Raw genomic sequence first — 17,698 nt, 5'->3', positions numbered from 1 at the left:
TTTTAATCGTGCCACCGGTCGGCGTTCTTCACGGAAAAATTCACTGGTGAACACTTAATCGCGTTGTCACGGTTTTTTACCATGTTTTCGTCAACGTATCCCGTGATCATCGAACGACGCAATTTAAAAATTTAACCACACTGCCAACTTTGGTTATAAAATATTTGTCGATACGTTTGGTCGAAATATACGAGGCTGTAACTGCGGCTGACAACAATAAAGAATTGCAAAATATCAAATATACCGATCAAAAATAGTTCGCTATCGTATACGAACATATATTCTGATGCAGAGTCAGGTTTCCTTTTTCAACTACACAATTACTTTTATACTTTTGCCGTTTCTTTTAACTTTCTTCGCGCTTCCTGTTTTTAATCTCTTTTCCAAGATTTCACTGAGAACCGAATAACCTTGGTTCACCAGGTCTTCGCGAACCACTTCACTTTCACATTTTATTACTTTTTTCGCATTTCCCAAGTTTATCCAGGCATTTAACTCTTTTCTCCATACACTCTATCCTACCACCTTCCTTCTTCGTTTTTTTCATTTTTCACATGTTAGTAATCAAATCTGTGTCAGATAATTCCCCGATTTTGTTATATTCGTCGTTACTAAACACACTACTTTTGTTATACTTACCTAATTAGTTATCCATGTCAATATCACACGGTAAGCGCTCGATAGAAACTAAAGTAACGATATTCTTGCTAGTGTGAGAAAGATGCGATGGCAAACGGGGTGGAGATGTCGCGACTGCATCGACGTGCGATCGACGAAGTTGGCAATGAAACAGCACGTTCATCCGTATGACAAGTGCGAATGGATGCAAAAAGGGGTGGGCGAATGGGTAGAACGGACGGCATTTACGATGGCAGAATGAACGATAAAACGTAGCGACGCGATCGTAGACCGAGATTAAACCGAGCTCTAGCCGCGTCACGTGGGTATAATTCGAGTATAAAATAATCTTCACGCTGGCGAAACGCAAGAAGATTGAATGATTTCAGGAACATAGTGGCCGAATGATAAATCGTTACGCTCTTATTTCGTTTGCACACGTTTCTATTCACCTTCTTCTTCCTCGTGTCTCTCTTGTGGTTGGTTGGAAATCGTGCAATTATATAAAAATTTTGTTATGTTCTGATTGGTCCAATCGTATGGTTGAATTTCATGAATGTACGATTCTTGGAATTTTTTAATATAAAGAACTGTCTAATGCCTCTTTAGATCCGGCATGCTGTTAGGTTATACAAAAGTCTGGGGTAATTTAATTCAGTAAGTCGCTGATTTGGCTTGATCGAGATCGATAACAATCTGGCCCACAATGTAGTCACGAAAGGGTTAAAACAAGATATTAGCACGGTCAAGTTTACGATTCGATCAGTTCGTATCGGTATATTTATCGTGATCAGCACGTCAGTCGTTTGAACGTGGACGAAGATCGGCAGTCAGGTCGTTGATAACGAATACAGGAAACGAGGGAACTAACTCGGGAGGGGGAGGGATAGTCTGAGGGAATAGACAGAAAGTAAGTACTCGTATACGTGGCACACGCAAGGATCGATGCCCAGACAGAAACGGTAGTCGTCGTTGGCACTTCTCGAACTATTGATCGAAGACGGAACCCCCTGGTGTCCCTTGGCCTCTTACGCCGTTACGTCGAAACGTATCTCTATGTGGCTATATACCTGTGTGTCCATGTGCAGGTGTCCAGCAGTCGTGGATCGCGCGTCCGTGGAATTCGAAATTTGCCTTTCATAACCGCGAATATCCGATCCACTTCTCTCCGTATTTACCTTGGTTCTCCGTCCACTTTGAACTCGACCCACCGTTAAGTTGGAAGACGTTCTATTCCAAATATACTTGCATTTTCTTACGTAACGTTTGTCAAAAATACCTTTAAAAATAACTGTCTTTTAATGGTGAACGCGAGTTTAAACGCGAACTAAAAATAAATGAACTGTCAAGTTGAGCGTAACTCTACTGTGACACCTGCCTTGTTTTCGATCCAATCGTATATTCTTTTTCCTTTCAATTGTATGGTTTTCGAGCAAATTACCGTTTGCATAAATTCCATGCAAAAAACTAGTATATATTTGAAACATTTTCGATATCAATAACTGCAGTGACTAAATTGGAATAGAACCAAAACAGAACAAAATAAATATTCCAAGCGATCAGATACATACTCTATCGAAACAACCGAGGCGAAAGGAAATAATTAAAATAGAAGCTTACAAACGTCGATATGAGAATATTAATGCGAGATATTTCGTGATACAGGCAGAGGAAATATTCATCCGCGATAAGCTTTAAAGATAATTTTTAATTGTTCTTTCCCACGGTACAATTTGTTCGAAAGTTTCCAGTGACTGTACAGGGATAGAAAGGTTTATTCTGGAAACGTGAAGCAATTGTTGGGTCGTTCATAAATCAATTATTGGTTACTATTTAGAGCGTGGAAAATTGCTTGCAGCTGGTCTGTTTTCCTCGAATGTCTCATTAATCGTTAATTATCCATGTTTCGCTCGTGTTTGGTAATAAATTGTTGAATTACGCTTTAAATTTTAAGGACTCGTTTTTATTTCTAGCGTTAGGAGTCAATGTAATCGTAACTGCCACCGCAACATTTTACAACTTACCTGTATTTCCATCGACGATAACAACAGCAGTTGACGCGTAAAATTTTCAGAATCAAAATTTTTATATTGTTTTCCATATTTTGTTCTACTATATGTTGGGCTTATTGTTTCACGTACAATCACCCTTTCTCCAATACCACTCGTTACAAACATCCTATATGTCTATTTGTTACGTATAACAATAGATAGCAATAGATAGTATATTTCTTCATTTTGCTTTCCAATATATTCGGCGAAGGATAGAAAAGCTCTGAAACGATACACATGACTGAACATGAGAAGCGTTATACCATCGTGCGAACTGGCGACGCGAACACGAAACGTTGATATCCTGAGAACTTTCGGAACGATTAATCTAGACGAATTGTAAACGTCACGCGCAGCTGCAAAATTGATGGTAGCGGCGAGTAGCAGCCGGATGAAATTCGTTTGCCATTGTGAAAATTTAACTTGATTACCTTGAGGTAATGGTAAATTAATGTCTAGCTAGCGGATTCGTTTCAACCGTTCACGTTTTTGAATGAAAATACAAGTCGTGCGTTAATGAAGTATCTAAATTATGGAATGCAAAAAGTTGTGTCAGGTTTCGTTTTTTTAAATTGTACCTGGAAGATGTTTATGTATCGGGCCGTTTCGTAAGCTCTGGTATATTACTAGCATTGCTTCAAACCTTCTTAAAGTAATCTCTAGCCATACATATTTACACAGAGTAGCAATGTGCTTGTAGAAACCCATCCATGATTGAAGAAATACAGTTTTTTCTTATCTTTCGTCCTATATTTCTATCCAACGACGTTTAATCATTCTCTAAACTTGTCAGTTTATCGTTATAGTTCGTTAGTCGAGCAATTTCACGTTTAAACGCCATTTCCGGGTGGAAAAACGCGCGTTTGTAAGAGCTAAAACAAGAGGAAGGAAAATCGATTTCATTTGGCTGCGAGAGAAAAGCAAAAGGCACGCCGTTAAAATAGCAAACGCGAGACACGACTGTAGACGCAGTCGCTGACCAAACAGCGTCGCGGAGAAGGCAAATATTGTAATACGCAGGGTGCAGAGCCACTTTGCTTTCCAGCTGGGAATAAAACATCGAGAGCCGTACGTGTTTTAAGTTAATTAAGCCTTCGCGTTGTTTCATTCGGTTTAACAGCAAAATGTCACATGGAAACAGCGCGTTCCTCTGACGAATCGCATCTTGACTATTACAAAATTGCAATTAGTCGCATCGGTATCAAGGATTTGTGAAATTCCATTTTTTCCATGTACAAACTTCTTTTACGCGATTGACATTGAAACGAACGAGATGAAACAGACGGGGAATAAGAAGAAGAGTATCGGTAGAATACAGACAAAGGTCAGACGTAAAAGTCATCGGTAAGGATTCTTCCTAAAAGCTTCGATGTCGAAGAGAACGAGGAAAGCCATAGAAACCTTGGGATGGAAGCTACGAGCTTAGTCGAAATCCTCCTTTCCGTGCGTTCAAAGGCAACTTATGCGACGTCCAGAAGCTTGCGAGGTTTAACTGCTTTCACAATTACTCAAGAGTATTCATTTCTCCGTTCTCTCCTTCAGGTAGGAGATATTCGGGGCAGATGCGTTCCTCGGTTTGACGATGTTCATAAACGGCAGCGAAATGACTTTTCATGTTACTACTAGAAACCAGAGTATCCATGTTTATCGTATCGGAGATACGTATACTTCGAAGGGTGTGGAAAAGATCTTACGATTTGTGAACATAACATCTCTATATTTAGGTAATTCGCAATTCGTAGAAACAAAACATTTTCGATCGGACCTTTTGCACGCTGTACGTTACCATCGCCGTTTCCGCAGCTGCGGAAGAATTATTTCCATCCATAAGAATATCGAACACGAGAAACGTTGATAAGTCTTTGCACAAGGAAAAATCTTATTGCGTGATTGGTCGCAAACGCAAACAAAGAAACTGTCTAGTCCTAGAAGTCGAAAATATAGGTAAGTCCGGTTTCGAGCGAAATTAATACGACACGACGCGACGTATCTGCTTCGTCTCGCGCTCAGTCACGCGATTGCTCCGCCAACATTATCTGTCCTTTTACGAAAAAAACAGGTGGAGACGTATCAAAAACTCTCGAAATAGCGTACACACATTCTGACATGTATCGAAGCTCGTTGGATTCTATCCGATTGATCTCAAAGTAAAGTAGCGGAATTCGATACTCCGTTACTTTGTGCAACGCAACGACAAGCGGAAGAATCTCGATCAAACGAGGAAGATTCTCGTTACCGAGATTCCCGTTCTTGGTATTCGTTTAAAACGGTAAAATATTCCGTGACACGACCAAGTGCCGAGGAATTTCTTAATTGTGTTACCATCCCTTTGAAACAGCTGTCTTTTCGCTCGAGCTTCTTCATTATTCTTTCACGCGAGAGATGGAACCACTTTGCTTCTTTCTTGTATATTGTCGTTTCGCGATGCATATCTACATATTTCTTAATTTTATTCGATATACGATAACGGTAACGTTAACGGTATAGCATTTTCTAATTTCTAGGAATCCATTTGAAAATTGTAATAAATTATCGAGTAACGTAACGGGGGATATAGACGTTGGTGAAAATTTCATATCGCTAGACTGCGGATATTTATGTATTTATGGAAAATTTGAAGATGCAAAAATATATATATTGCTGTGATATGCATAGATATGTAAAATATTCAAAGTAAAATACACCTTTTGATATCTACTACGTGAAACCAATTTCTGTTTAAGTTTTATTTCTTTAGCAAAGTTCGTAGAAATATAAATTTTAAGAATCACCCTATAAATAATTATGCAAACAATCCAAAGTCATATCCCATAGTCGCATGGTTCTCGGTTAACAAATACAGTTTGCAATACGATAGACGTAGAAAAGTCCTAGAATAAAAAAGGAAAGGAAGAAGAGAGGAAGAAAGAAGGAAAGAAAGGAAGATAGAAGAAAATAAAACGTAAACAAGTAGGAGACATTAGTTGGAAAGTACGTACAACACGCGGGAACCGGAGGTTTTATTGCTTCCCGGAGCACTCTACCCCGAAGAGACCGGAAGTTTACCCCCGGTCACGGCCGTGGCGTTGCCCGTGTTCCCGTTACCTGCGTCCGCCAAAATAAACGGTGTTTCACGTTCGCGTTATTTATGCAAGCGGTGGACACGAGATAGCTTCAAAAAGTTTCGATCTCTCGACGCCGTAGCAGAGGGATGGAGGGTTAAATTGCATTTCGCGTTTCAGCTACTCGAAAATTGTGACGTTTTCCGGTGCCTCGTTTCTGAATTTCACGCTTGACAGTTTTAAATGGGCCCCGCGATGGCATTCTAAATCGTATTAAACCGCGACGTGTCACTCCTGCCTGCCTCCTGTGCGTCTATATTTTGTTGTATACCCAGCAATCAAGTTCGATGTTATTCCCGCGCTTTCCTCCCCCCTCTCTCTACCCATGGTCAAATCGAAAATCGTTTCTAGCTAAATCGTTCCGGTTTTCAATGTTTCATTGCGCGTGCAATGTAGATTTGTGCAAATAATTTCTCGTGCTCGTTATAAATATCGTTTTGTGGTTTGTTCTCGCCATCGTGGACTGTCGATTGTTCGTATAAACAGGGTAAGATTATTCGAATTGCTTTAGAATATTGTAAAGGAAGTTCAATAGCGCCGAATCATAGAAATTGAAATTTTTCAACATTTAAATCGCTCGAGGAAACGCTACCAGGTGAGAATATTCACAATAAAGAAGATCAACGGACGAAATTTCGGTAACAGTTCGGCCGCTTAAACGTCAAACATCTTAACATGTTCATTATGATAACGTATCCCGCTGGGGATTCACGGGGCGGGACGCTTCGAGTTGTTCCTCTCGAATTTCATCCGGTTCGTGTAGCTTGTTGTATGGAAATTGCTCGCAGGATCCGTTTGCCCTTCCTTCTCCTCTGTGTTGATCGATCTTATAGCACTCGTTGTGCGCAAGCACACTCCATCATTAATCACGAATCGCTATTAATCGTCTTTAAGTAGAACGACGTTCGAGGCAAGAGCTTTCAACTTGCTGGAAGAAAGAGCCAACAGGCTCGAACTTCGACACCGTGGTTGGCTGTCTTGAAATCTCCCCATAGCCGGGACTCCATAGAAATCGCTGTCGAGTTATTTGTCACCAGTGTGGCTTGACGCGTCCCTTTCAATCGATTTTCAAGATCGATGCTTCCTCTCTAAAGTACATATATGTCGAGCTTCCGTTGATTGTTTCTGCATGATGTGACGCAAGTTGCAGAATATAGGATGGATCGACATACATAGTTCTTTTTTACTGAACTTTTGAAACTTCTATGCAGATTTGTCTTAATAGATATAACAAATCTGTTACAATCTTAATTTCATTTAACTGAAAATTAATTAAATTATTATATATAAAATTCTTCCTGACACAGTAAACATAAATCGTAGATTGTAAATTTCTGAACATCGATTAAAATCATCAAACATGAAAAGATTCATAAAAATATCGTATTTAATAAAATTGTCATAAATGGGAACTCGATAACAAAATTCGTTTCGTACGTTTCCGTACATAAATCCAAAGTTCAGTTATTACAAAATTCGTGATGATTTACGTTTAACAGGTACACGTACGTTTTTCCTTTGTTCTCGTTTGTCTCCCTTGACTTTCTCCTCGGCCGTCCTAAATTTTGTTTTATCCTCTTTGTGACCCACGCGACTCAAAGTTCTCCGGATTTGTGGAGAAGACGGGCGGCGAGCCTTTTCAGTCGACGCACTCCAACGGATTAGACGAAAAACTTTAAACGAAACTGCCACGTGAAACTATTGGAAAGCCGTTCTCGTATCGACGTAAACCCAATCTATCTCGTTTCGTCCAAATACATAAAAATTTACCAAGAAATTTGCATCGTTTTTTAAGTAGTACGATACCAATAAAGTGAATTTTTGTATTTAGTAATTAATTTAATTCTTCGAGAATCATCGTAATTCTGTTTTTAATTATTAGAATTTTTTAGTAGCTCGTGAAAATTTCTTATTTAAACATGGTTGCGTACATGGAAGTGAAATGACGTGGAATTCTGAAACTTTTGGAGACAGGATACTATCTTTTCGATATCAATCCATTGACTATCTGCTACTGTTGACTTTCTTCGAACAGGAAGTGTAAAACTATTTAATTTAACAAATTTTAATAAATCTTCAAGTTAAATATTTGAAAATTCATTTTATGTAGGGGCTTACTTATTACTTTAAACCGTTACTTTTAAAGAAGAAGTATCGTTATTAGTACGAGAACAAAGTATAAGTTCGTGTGATATATTAATAAATAGTATATCACATATTTTACATATTACAAGAAGGATTCTGTATTCATTTTTTATTAGAAAGGATCACTTCCACAATCAGTTCCACTTTCTTTGTTAAATGATGAATTATCCTGTTGTATTTCCTAACTTAGTCTATCCAGTTCGTCGATAAATTCTCCCTGCCCTCTCCCCCTCCCAAAGTAATATCCAAAAGTCAACCTCCACATCTCTTCAGGAAAACTCTGCGTTTCATTTTGTCAGTCACGAATTCTACTACAAAGCGGCGAACAAGACAAATGAAAAGTTTGCGAAGTGCTCATATAGGATGGATCGCTTAACGCGATGACTTGCAGTTACTTTGGGTAATTAATAGATCGATCAAGATTTTTATATTGTAATCCCAAAGGATCAAGTACCTATTTTATATAAATTTGCTAAATTTCCAGACAGCTTCGCATCTATGTGAGACCGTTCTTTTCCAACATCCTGTATATTAAATCCAACTGTTTTTATCGAAAACTCTGCGTGACACTCTGTAGACACGCCGAATGGTGCTTCTTGTTGTTGTATCGCGAGCATCGAGTCGCACGATGTATCCTCAAAGTTTAAGTCGAATATACAATTCGAATGATAAGCTAGCAGCGATAGAGGTGAACTGTTAGCATTAAACCGGCGACTAGTTGTTCGACATGGTCAACGCAAAACCTTCGTTTCATGAATATGTTTTGTACGTCTTCCGGTGGCGGCTAGCAAGCCTTTCAATTGATTTACAATTTTGCTATGAAAGTTCCTGCAGATATTGTCTTTAGGTGTGCCAGCCTCGTGTTACGCGTGGATGAGCGTGTGCGTTGCAAGATGGTTTTTTGGCGAAGTAGTGAAACATGGATTGAAGAAACGAAGATATATCACGATGGTGATTACACAGATGTAGTAACTATGGTTTGAATAAACACGTAACAGCAACGCGTAAAAAGGATAATTTATCTGGCAGAATGGTCAAAAAATGAAATTAATAAACGATAGCAAATGGTCGCAATCTAAGAATGCAAGACGTGCATAAGTAAAACGAATTACCTTAATTTAAAGTTGCGTACAGGATTTCAGACTCTTACTTTCGGAGTTTCGTGTCTAGTGGAAGAGGATGAAGAACGAACAGGGGTGGATTGTCCCCATTTCTCAGAACTCGTTACGTTTTCGTCGCAAGGAATTACGGCACTTTGACTAAAATCAGTTAAAGTCTCGTCCTGGGGAGTTGCGACTAAACGGGCCTTGATCCTCGTAATCTCGTGGAGGCGAATGCACCTTCTTGTAGTAGTTTCATAATTTCATTGATAAATGTCTGCGTCGTTTTAGCGGGAAGTCACGGGATAAAACCGCGTACAGAGAAAGTTCAGAGATACTTCCTAGCTGAAAATTAAAAACATAGTATATGGTATCGTCGATATCGAATGAACGTAAATTTTAAATTTTTATTTGAAGGTCTTGGAAGGTTGCGTAAAAATATTGTACCCTGTATCGAAGATAGTCTTATAAGGAATAGTGTGTCAAAATTTGAAATTTATCGGATTTTTATCTGAATTTTATGACTTATTTTGAAGACGCTTCGCGTTTGCTATTTTCATAGCAAAAATTTAAGTATTGTGTGCTTTCAGAAATTTCCACTTTCAAAGTTTGTAATAGAACCATTTTGTGAAAATTATATCAGGTCTCTTCATTGTCAGGAACTTTACAAAATTAGAGTAATAAATGATCTCCTAACGCTTTGTGTTGTTTTAAAATGAATTTTTCTCAACAATAAATGTTGTAATCGACAAATTGTGTATCACACTTTCAATACACTTTTTTTTTAAATATTGTATAAAATTTTAAAAATAGCGCGGAGTTTTTAATCGATTCAGCGAATAAAAATTTACTGCTGAATATCCAACTTTTTATTACGAAAAACTGATTATTTTCGAAGCATTAACGTGTTAGTGTTCAAGTATTAATTCGTATCTACTTAATCTGACGAAACTTCAATTGTTTTAACATTCTCACGCTTCTTCCTTTTCTTCACTTTTTTCTCTCCTTTCTCCTTCTTTTTCTCATTTCTCACGGTATGCGATTATTTTTGCTCGGGTTAACATTTACAATTTCACACCATCTTCAAGTTTATTTCAACAAAATACAGATTGAACGTGCGTATTTCGCTGCTTTGGCCATTATACAATGACAGGACCGCCATCGATCGTACAAATATTTGAGACACTCGATCGACGAGAAGCAGGAAAAAGGGGATATATTATATTTCAACCGATATCTGAAGTAACCCCGATAAATTTGCGCGCAAGTTACGCAACCACGAAACTTTCATGGGCGTGAAATAATCTGTTATAAATATTTGGCCGTGAAAATGTCACTGTTAAAATATTTGTGATCTTAAAATTGATACTTAACGATCAGTAAAAAAGCTAGCAATATTGCAAACGATGCAATTTTCTCCGAAATAACAAGACGAATCAACAAACGAAACAAAGATGCAAACGACGATGGCGCCACTGAAATGAACCGGAAAGGGTGGAACGGTGTCACACGGAAAGAAAACAGATACATAGTCTGATGAAGTTTGCAGTCAGCACGTGTCGTCAATACACAACGGGCCATCAGTTACAATGACTTGGAACGAGTCCCAATATTATCTTCCATTATAACACGCATTGAGCTCTTCCGGGCAATAAGATCTCTTTCTGAATTTATGACGGCACATTTGCAACCTTCCTCGTGGCGTAACGAATTGCTTCGATTTATCAAGCATTTTTGCTCTTTCTCGCCTATTTACGTCACTCAAAACAAAGCTGGATGCAGTCAGGTCCCCTTTTAGAATTTCTTCATCAGACACTTATCGTTCGTTTATCCAGTTAAACAATTGGTTATTTATTCCTCTGAACTAATTTCAGATGTTTGAATAAGAAAGAATGACGCTTTTGAAGTTGTAATATGAAAATTGAACTGGACCATTGAAACTAATTAAGCTGTCTCATATTATATTTTTCGAAAAGAGCACAATTTCAGCTTTGAGTAAAACTAATCTCTTTACAATCTCGATTGGCATTTTTGTCTCTTTAGACATAAAATACGAAAGACGAGATATCTCTTCATCCGTTCGTGATGCATTAATTTTCATTATTTGAAGTGGAATGTAGGTTAAAATCTTTATGCAAGTGTGAAGTTTGTTATGTGTGTTAGTCACAGTAGTAAAATCTATCTAGTAAATTTTATCTAATTCGTTATACGCAAAATAGAAAGGAATACTTATAGTATAATATTGAAATATACGTGTAAATATATTTCACGATATTTCACACAATGAAATATACGAATATAATAAAACTTGATGTTCTTGAATTAGAGATTATGAGAGGCTTTGTCAAGGCTTCCTCAAAGAACGATATATTTTCGTGCGCAGACTCGCTTGACTGGAGGGTGAAAACAGTATATGTAGATCAACTCGATCACCACGTTTTTGGAATTGTCCTGTTTTTTTTCTCTTCGTATCCTAGTGAAAACTGTCCGACAAAGTAATATGGAATCAAATTTCGATAACCTTGTTTTCAGTGTATCAGTTTTCGCGGAAGATTCTTTGGTATTTCGTAAATTACACTATGTACGCCGCGAAAATTGAAGAAGAACGGACAAAAATAACATTTGCGATATAGAAATTATAAAATGGCAATAATTATGAAATCTAAGCAAATTAACTTTGGGCAATCTGCGCCTTATTTTTTACGCAAAGCAGGAAATGAGAAAACTAAACTAAACTAAGTGAACTAAATTGAACTTAAAAGGCGTAAACGAATTTAATTACAAAAGAACAGAACTATTGTAATAGGTGCATTCAGATTTGCTAGAACGAGACTATCAAAGCTCTCGACGTAGTCGTTTAATCTTCGTCCTCCAGCAGAAAATCCAAAACGCTTTTTCCACGCTTCACAGCATTAACTTTAATTAACCGGTCTTCTTAAATTCCTCTGAAACGTTACGCGGCGTTACAAGAATTTGCATGGTTATCCTTCCAAAGCGGTCCCTGAGCAAGACATTCGGACGACAACAAAATTACACGGCAAATTCTCGGGAAGCTTTTAAACTTTCAAACCGTCGAAAGACGAAGGAGACGCGATGGAAAGGGAATCTCGAGCGTTGAACGCAATTAGGGCGAACGAGAAATAGAAATTTCCAAAGGGATGTCTTATTTCTAGCAAGAAACCGGTACTCCCCGCGGACAGAACGGTCCACTTTACTAGGACGGATTTAATGACTGAACAAGCGATGGGAAAAACTTCAAAGGGCAAAAGCGGTGCGTAAGGGTAGAGGAAGGTCTGGCTGGAAACAGTGGAAAAGAGCGGAAGTAAAGTACGACAAAACCTCAATCCCTTTAATGGAGACAAATCTCCCTCTGCGTGCGGCCTCCTGCGAAAGAGCCAGACAATTTGTAAGAGTATATCCTACCTAGCCTTATATTAGTACCCAACGCCGAGGGTGGCTCCAGTGGCCAATCATCCTCAGACTTTCCTCTCCTCCCTTTTTCTTCACGCGCCCTTTCTTCCTCCCTTCCCCCCCCCTTTCCCCCTTTTTTCCTCCGCGTTTTTTGTTTTTCCTCGCTCGCTTGCTTCTTCTTTTCTTCTTTTTCCTTTCTTTATCCTTTCCCTTCGTGACTTTCAGTTCTACATATATCTGGGGCAGTATTTGAGGTGACTCCAGTGACCAATCATACTTACTTTTCTCAGCTTTCTTTTCCATCTTTTCCTTTTTCCTTTCCTTTCTTCATCCCTCCTTCACGTTTTTCCACCCTTCCGCGCTTTCATAATGCTTCCCTTCTTCTCTTTCATTTTTTCTTTCTTTCTTTATCATCTCATCTTCCCGCGACTTTCAGTTCTGGCCGTGTCTGGCTGCGTAAAATCGGTTGGCTCACACGGCCAGCCAAGGGCTGGTTGCTGAAATTATAAAATTAACGAGCGGCATCCATCAGTCGACATAATACCAAGCATTAAGCCTGGTCTGCCCCGCGAAACGAAGTTTTTTGCCTTGCCACTCAATCTTGGTTAAATCTCTCTTTCTCTCTCTCCCCACCCCTCTCTTTATGTGAATTTCGTGTCCTTTTTCTTCTTGTTATTGGACTTTCTTTCTCTGGGTGCACCGTCTGTCTTGTTTCGTTAATGCAAGAGAATGTATGTGTAGAGGCGTAGGTGGAGAGATACATATGCGCGTTTTTCTTGCTGTACGCTCGAGGTTTCGCCAGTTTTAACCTTTTCACGGTGGCTTGCTTTTGACGTTCGCCGCTTACGCGAAAACACGGCCGCGCACCATTTTCAGAATGCAATTTATCACCGACCTTTATGCTCCTACGTCAAATATTCTTACGGGAATGTCGCTAGATTATATTCGAGGTTAATTTCGCTGAAATTGGTCTTATAGCGTTGTATTAAAGATGCTTACTTTGAAATTTGACTAAAGCTGGACAATGCGATAGACTAGTTTGAGAACGGTGATTTTTGTAACAGCTTACAATTAGTATCTAATTTTTAGGACATTATTTGGTGCTCTGGGAAATGTTTCGTGGTCTAAACAGACGAGATTTCTAACATCTTGGTTATAATGTAGTTGCGAAGACTGCAAAAACTACCTCCTTGCGATTATCCTGGTTTTTGCAGAGTTCGATCGAATTATTTCTTACGGCCCCTTTCGATCGCAATTTATCACGGTCTCCTTAACGTCGATAGAACACCTCGAGAAATCTATCGAGCCCGTACCCTCTGTAACGAATGGTAATGAAGACCAAAGGTTGGCTGTGGGAAAACAAAGTTTGCGATTTGGAACGAATTGTAATCGTATACCCCGAAAATTTGTTATACGCGCTTAAAGTTATACCAAGCCGATAATATGTCCGAAATAGAAAATTATACCCAATTAATGAAACTTTGAACCAACCGTTGATCAGAGAAGAATCGGCATCAACGTCACCATAAAGCAGTAGATGTGTAACGATAAACAATGGGCGAAGAGAAAGGGGAAAAGGAGATGTAAAAATTCCGGGAAGTATGATCGTCGAATTCTTGAGGGAAATTTAATTTTCCCGTTGCCTGTCGGAAGCGTTTCTCTACCCTCGCCGCGAATCACTATGACAGAATGTTTTCATATAATATCAAAAGCCGGGACAGACGAGAACACGCAGCCCTTGCGGACTACTCAATCATCCCTCTTAATCCAGGACTAAGGTCTAAAGGACTAAAGGTAATCAAGATAAACTACTCTCCCGGGGGAATTTGAAGTTGCAGCTGCTTCGAAGGAGACATCGAAGTAATTAATTCGTATCTTTTGCCCCCTGTGTTCCTCCACCTCTTCTCGCCGTATAGACGCGTAGACCTTCAGAATAAAGTAACCGAAGAAAGTTATCTTTCCACCAAGAAATGAAGTTTATGAAATAGATGTTTCAATTAGCGCAGTTCGGCTATTTAAATACCAGGGAGATTAGAATCAACCCTCGAGCGCGCGTAAATTACTCCGATGAAATTAAAATATACCAGATCCGTTCGCTAGTTCTTCTTCTTCTTTATCTTCCGCCTTTAATACATCCTTTCTCCTATTAAAATACAGTTCTTTTGTGTTTCTCAGACCAGAACAAACCCTTATAATCGTCAAGACTGGCTAACAAATTACAATTTCGTGTTATTTCATGCTTTGATTTCCATTCTTTATTTTTAATTTACGGAGCGTTCGTTTTCCTCTGAAAACATATTTTGGGCCGATTTTTAGTTAAGATGAAGAGGTTTGTCGATTTTGTTTCTTTTGGCGAATCGAAGAGAAACCTAGTTGTGTAGTAGAAACCAAGTAGATGAATCGTGGATGTGAATACGTAAATTGTAGATTTTAGCTCTGTGATGTTAATGTGGTTAGTATACGGAACGTATAAAATATGAATAATGTATAGAAAGCGTTTACCATCATACAGTATTGAGAAAAATGAGACAAATATTGGTCGTAAAGTTTTCATTAAATATTAATAATGAATAGTTTGAATAGATCGTAGATGTTTAATTTATGGTATTTTCGGAACCGCTCTTATTTTGTAGTTATGTATGCTAATTTAATTCATATTACTTCTGAAGCTATTCGGTTTTTTAATTAATTTGTGAATGTAAGGAATATGAAAATTGGCGTATATTATTAACATTTCTTTGTAATCGTTAGCTTCTTGATACACAGAAATAGCGTTACTAAAACAACCTACCAATAAAGTGACCTAATATAAACCGAACGAGATACTTTCTGCAGTAGATGGCATCACGTTCAAAGTAAATCTCGTTTAATCGAGCTGCTGCTTACAAACGGGAAAATTTAGTGTATAAACACGCGTTGAAAACAAAGAGTAAAACCCCGAAAAGTACTTCCCTTTCAACTCAGAAACGTTCTTTCCAATTATCCCGCGAGAGGATATCGCGTAACACCGAACGAACTCGCGGAGTCATAAATATTTATACGTAATTCCTTGATAATTTATCGTATATTTATACAAAGTCTCGCTACTCCCGCGGAAGTGTCGAAGCAGGAGAGAGCGCGAAGTTAAGCGTTTTATGTACGAGCCAGGCTAATAGGGATTTTCGCTCAATAACACCGACGGTGATCGCAACGCAGGCATGCTGTTACGCTTTGCCGATTTGTCGCCTATAGAATGTAGAAGTTGCACGTGGTGTGCACCCTCTTCCGCTTGAAGCGGTCATCGGCGCATAGAAAGCGCGGAGAAACTCTGCTTTCGCCAACACTACTTTTTGTTTGTATTTTTTGTACGATGCAGTGGAAATATTTTTTTTCTTTTTATCCACCTTTCTTTTATTTCTGCTCGTATCCTACAGAGTACTTTTTAATTCTTACTATTTTTCTGTATTTGTTAGCGAAAGACGGACGCAAGTTTTATTTTTAGACCATTATTTGAAAATATTTAATTGCGAACGTCGAATAGCTAGAAACTAAAGTTGTAAGAAAAATATTACACAATGTGACTTTATTTTAATCCACACAAAAATTCTTAACGAACAATCCTTCCCACCTAAGAGTAGCAGAGTAACCTTACAAGATACCATATCCCCTCTTTCTTTCTTCCTCGTGAAGTAACACCGGCATAAAAATCTCATTCATGATCAGCATACATAACCCGATAACATTTTCTTAAGTTGGAATGACGTTATGGATCCCTTTTGAAGCACGATCCGTGTCTCGGTGCAAGGAGAACGCGGCGCGTCGCAGGAATTCGCGTTACGTTACGAAGAAATCCCAGGAAGGATTAAAGAGGTCAGGGGAGAAAGAATGGAACGCTAAACGGCGCTCGACGAAGCTGGCAGGCATTCCTAGCTGCGGCTATCCCGCGGGAATATTTATATTCTCGCCACCTAGCTGCCGTAAATCCCTGGCCAGCAATTAAGGCTACGGGTCTCGTTTCGTCTGGTCTCGTCTGCCTGCGTCCAGTTTGTTGCAGCCTTGTAACTCTCGACGGTCGTTAACGCGGACTATCATTGTGCACAGTGCCGCTAACCGGCATGATACGTCCGCCTTTCTCCATCTTGTTCAGCTTGTAACAAGTTTGTCCGAAGGGCCACTCGTCTAGTTCCCCTCATAGCCACAAAATGTTATCGCATTATCCTTCTGCGTTTGTGCTAAAGAACGTAGAATCGCCACGTCGGTATTGCAAAGTGTTTTAAGATTTGTCAAGAGTGGATGTTGTTTAATGACGTGTAAATGATATGGTCCTTATAAATTAAATTGCACAGTTGTTCGACGATAGAAATATTGAATTAATTTAAGAAGCCACTAAGTAAGATCCCGAGTATAAATTCAGTTAGAGTAAAATTCGGCTTATGTATATCACAATACGATTTATGTAAATATTAGTTCCTTTGCTCTTAAAATATATGTATATAATATTCTATTTTATAACACAACGTAATATAAACGCTAAATATGTATAATAATACTTTTGAATATGATAACATTTTTACGCATATTATATTGCTAAACATTCGATTATATTCTAAATTGGATGATTATATAAGGCATTTGTTTCGCTATTTTTGAATATCATTACGCGATACACCACGATACGCCATGCATATTTACGTGCTAATATCAAGGGCGTCCACTGGCGTTCTAACATAACGAGTGGTTACCTCGGCAAGCTGGCTTCGTTCTACTCATTAACCTTCCTCGTTTGCGTGAAATGTTTCCGAGTTATACACCATCCTATACAGTTACGGAGAGCCGTAGGGTAGAGGGGCGAGGGCCAAATATGTGCATGCAGTATACACGGTTGCGTAAGAATTAGGTAAGATTTGTCACGTATGCCATGACAACGACGAGTTTCCAACTTTTGTTGTTTTGTCTCGCAGTTTATGACCTCCTGGACCCCGCGTCTTTACGTCGTCTGTCGGGTCAACTGCACACTTCCTTGTTAGCTTGTCACGTGCTAGTAAAATCTCGTCGAATTACCCTACCCTATGGCTATGGCGCGTTCGTTGCACCGACTCACCAGCTGCACTGCAAATAAATCATACCGTAGCGTTACGACAGTAGCGACGCCGGTGACTCGCTGATTTCCCCGTTTCATGGCGAAAAAAAGACGCGAGTGAGACGCGTTTGCAATTGACGTAATTTTAATCATAGTTGGTTTAATTTCAGTTTAATTCTGGTTGCTTTGATACTGTTATCTCCGTTTGTGTTT

General features: G+C 38.9%; 1 protein-coding gene across 20 annotated transcripts in view; it reads left to right on the top strand.

The window, feature by feature from the left end:
• LOC117238212 (CUGBP Elav-like family member 2) overlaps nt 1-17,698 on the top strand; it is a 353,266-nt gene that overhangs the window by 212,342 nt on the left and 123,226 nt on the right. The window lies entirely within an intron of this gene.

Source organism: Bombus vosnesenskii, unplaced genomic scaffold, assembly GCF_011952255.1.
Source record: "Bombus vosnesenskii isolate JDL3184/JDL3185 unplaced genomic scaffold, Bvos_JDL3184-5_v1.1 scf7180000013444, whole genome shotgun sequence".
NCBI classification, from domain to species: domain Eukaryota; kingdom Metazoa; phylum Arthropoda; class Insecta; order Hymenoptera; family Apidae; genus Bombus; species Bombus vosnesenskii.
Note: the sequence above shows the minus strand (reverse complement) of the source record. Positions and strands in the feature narration are given on the sequence as shown.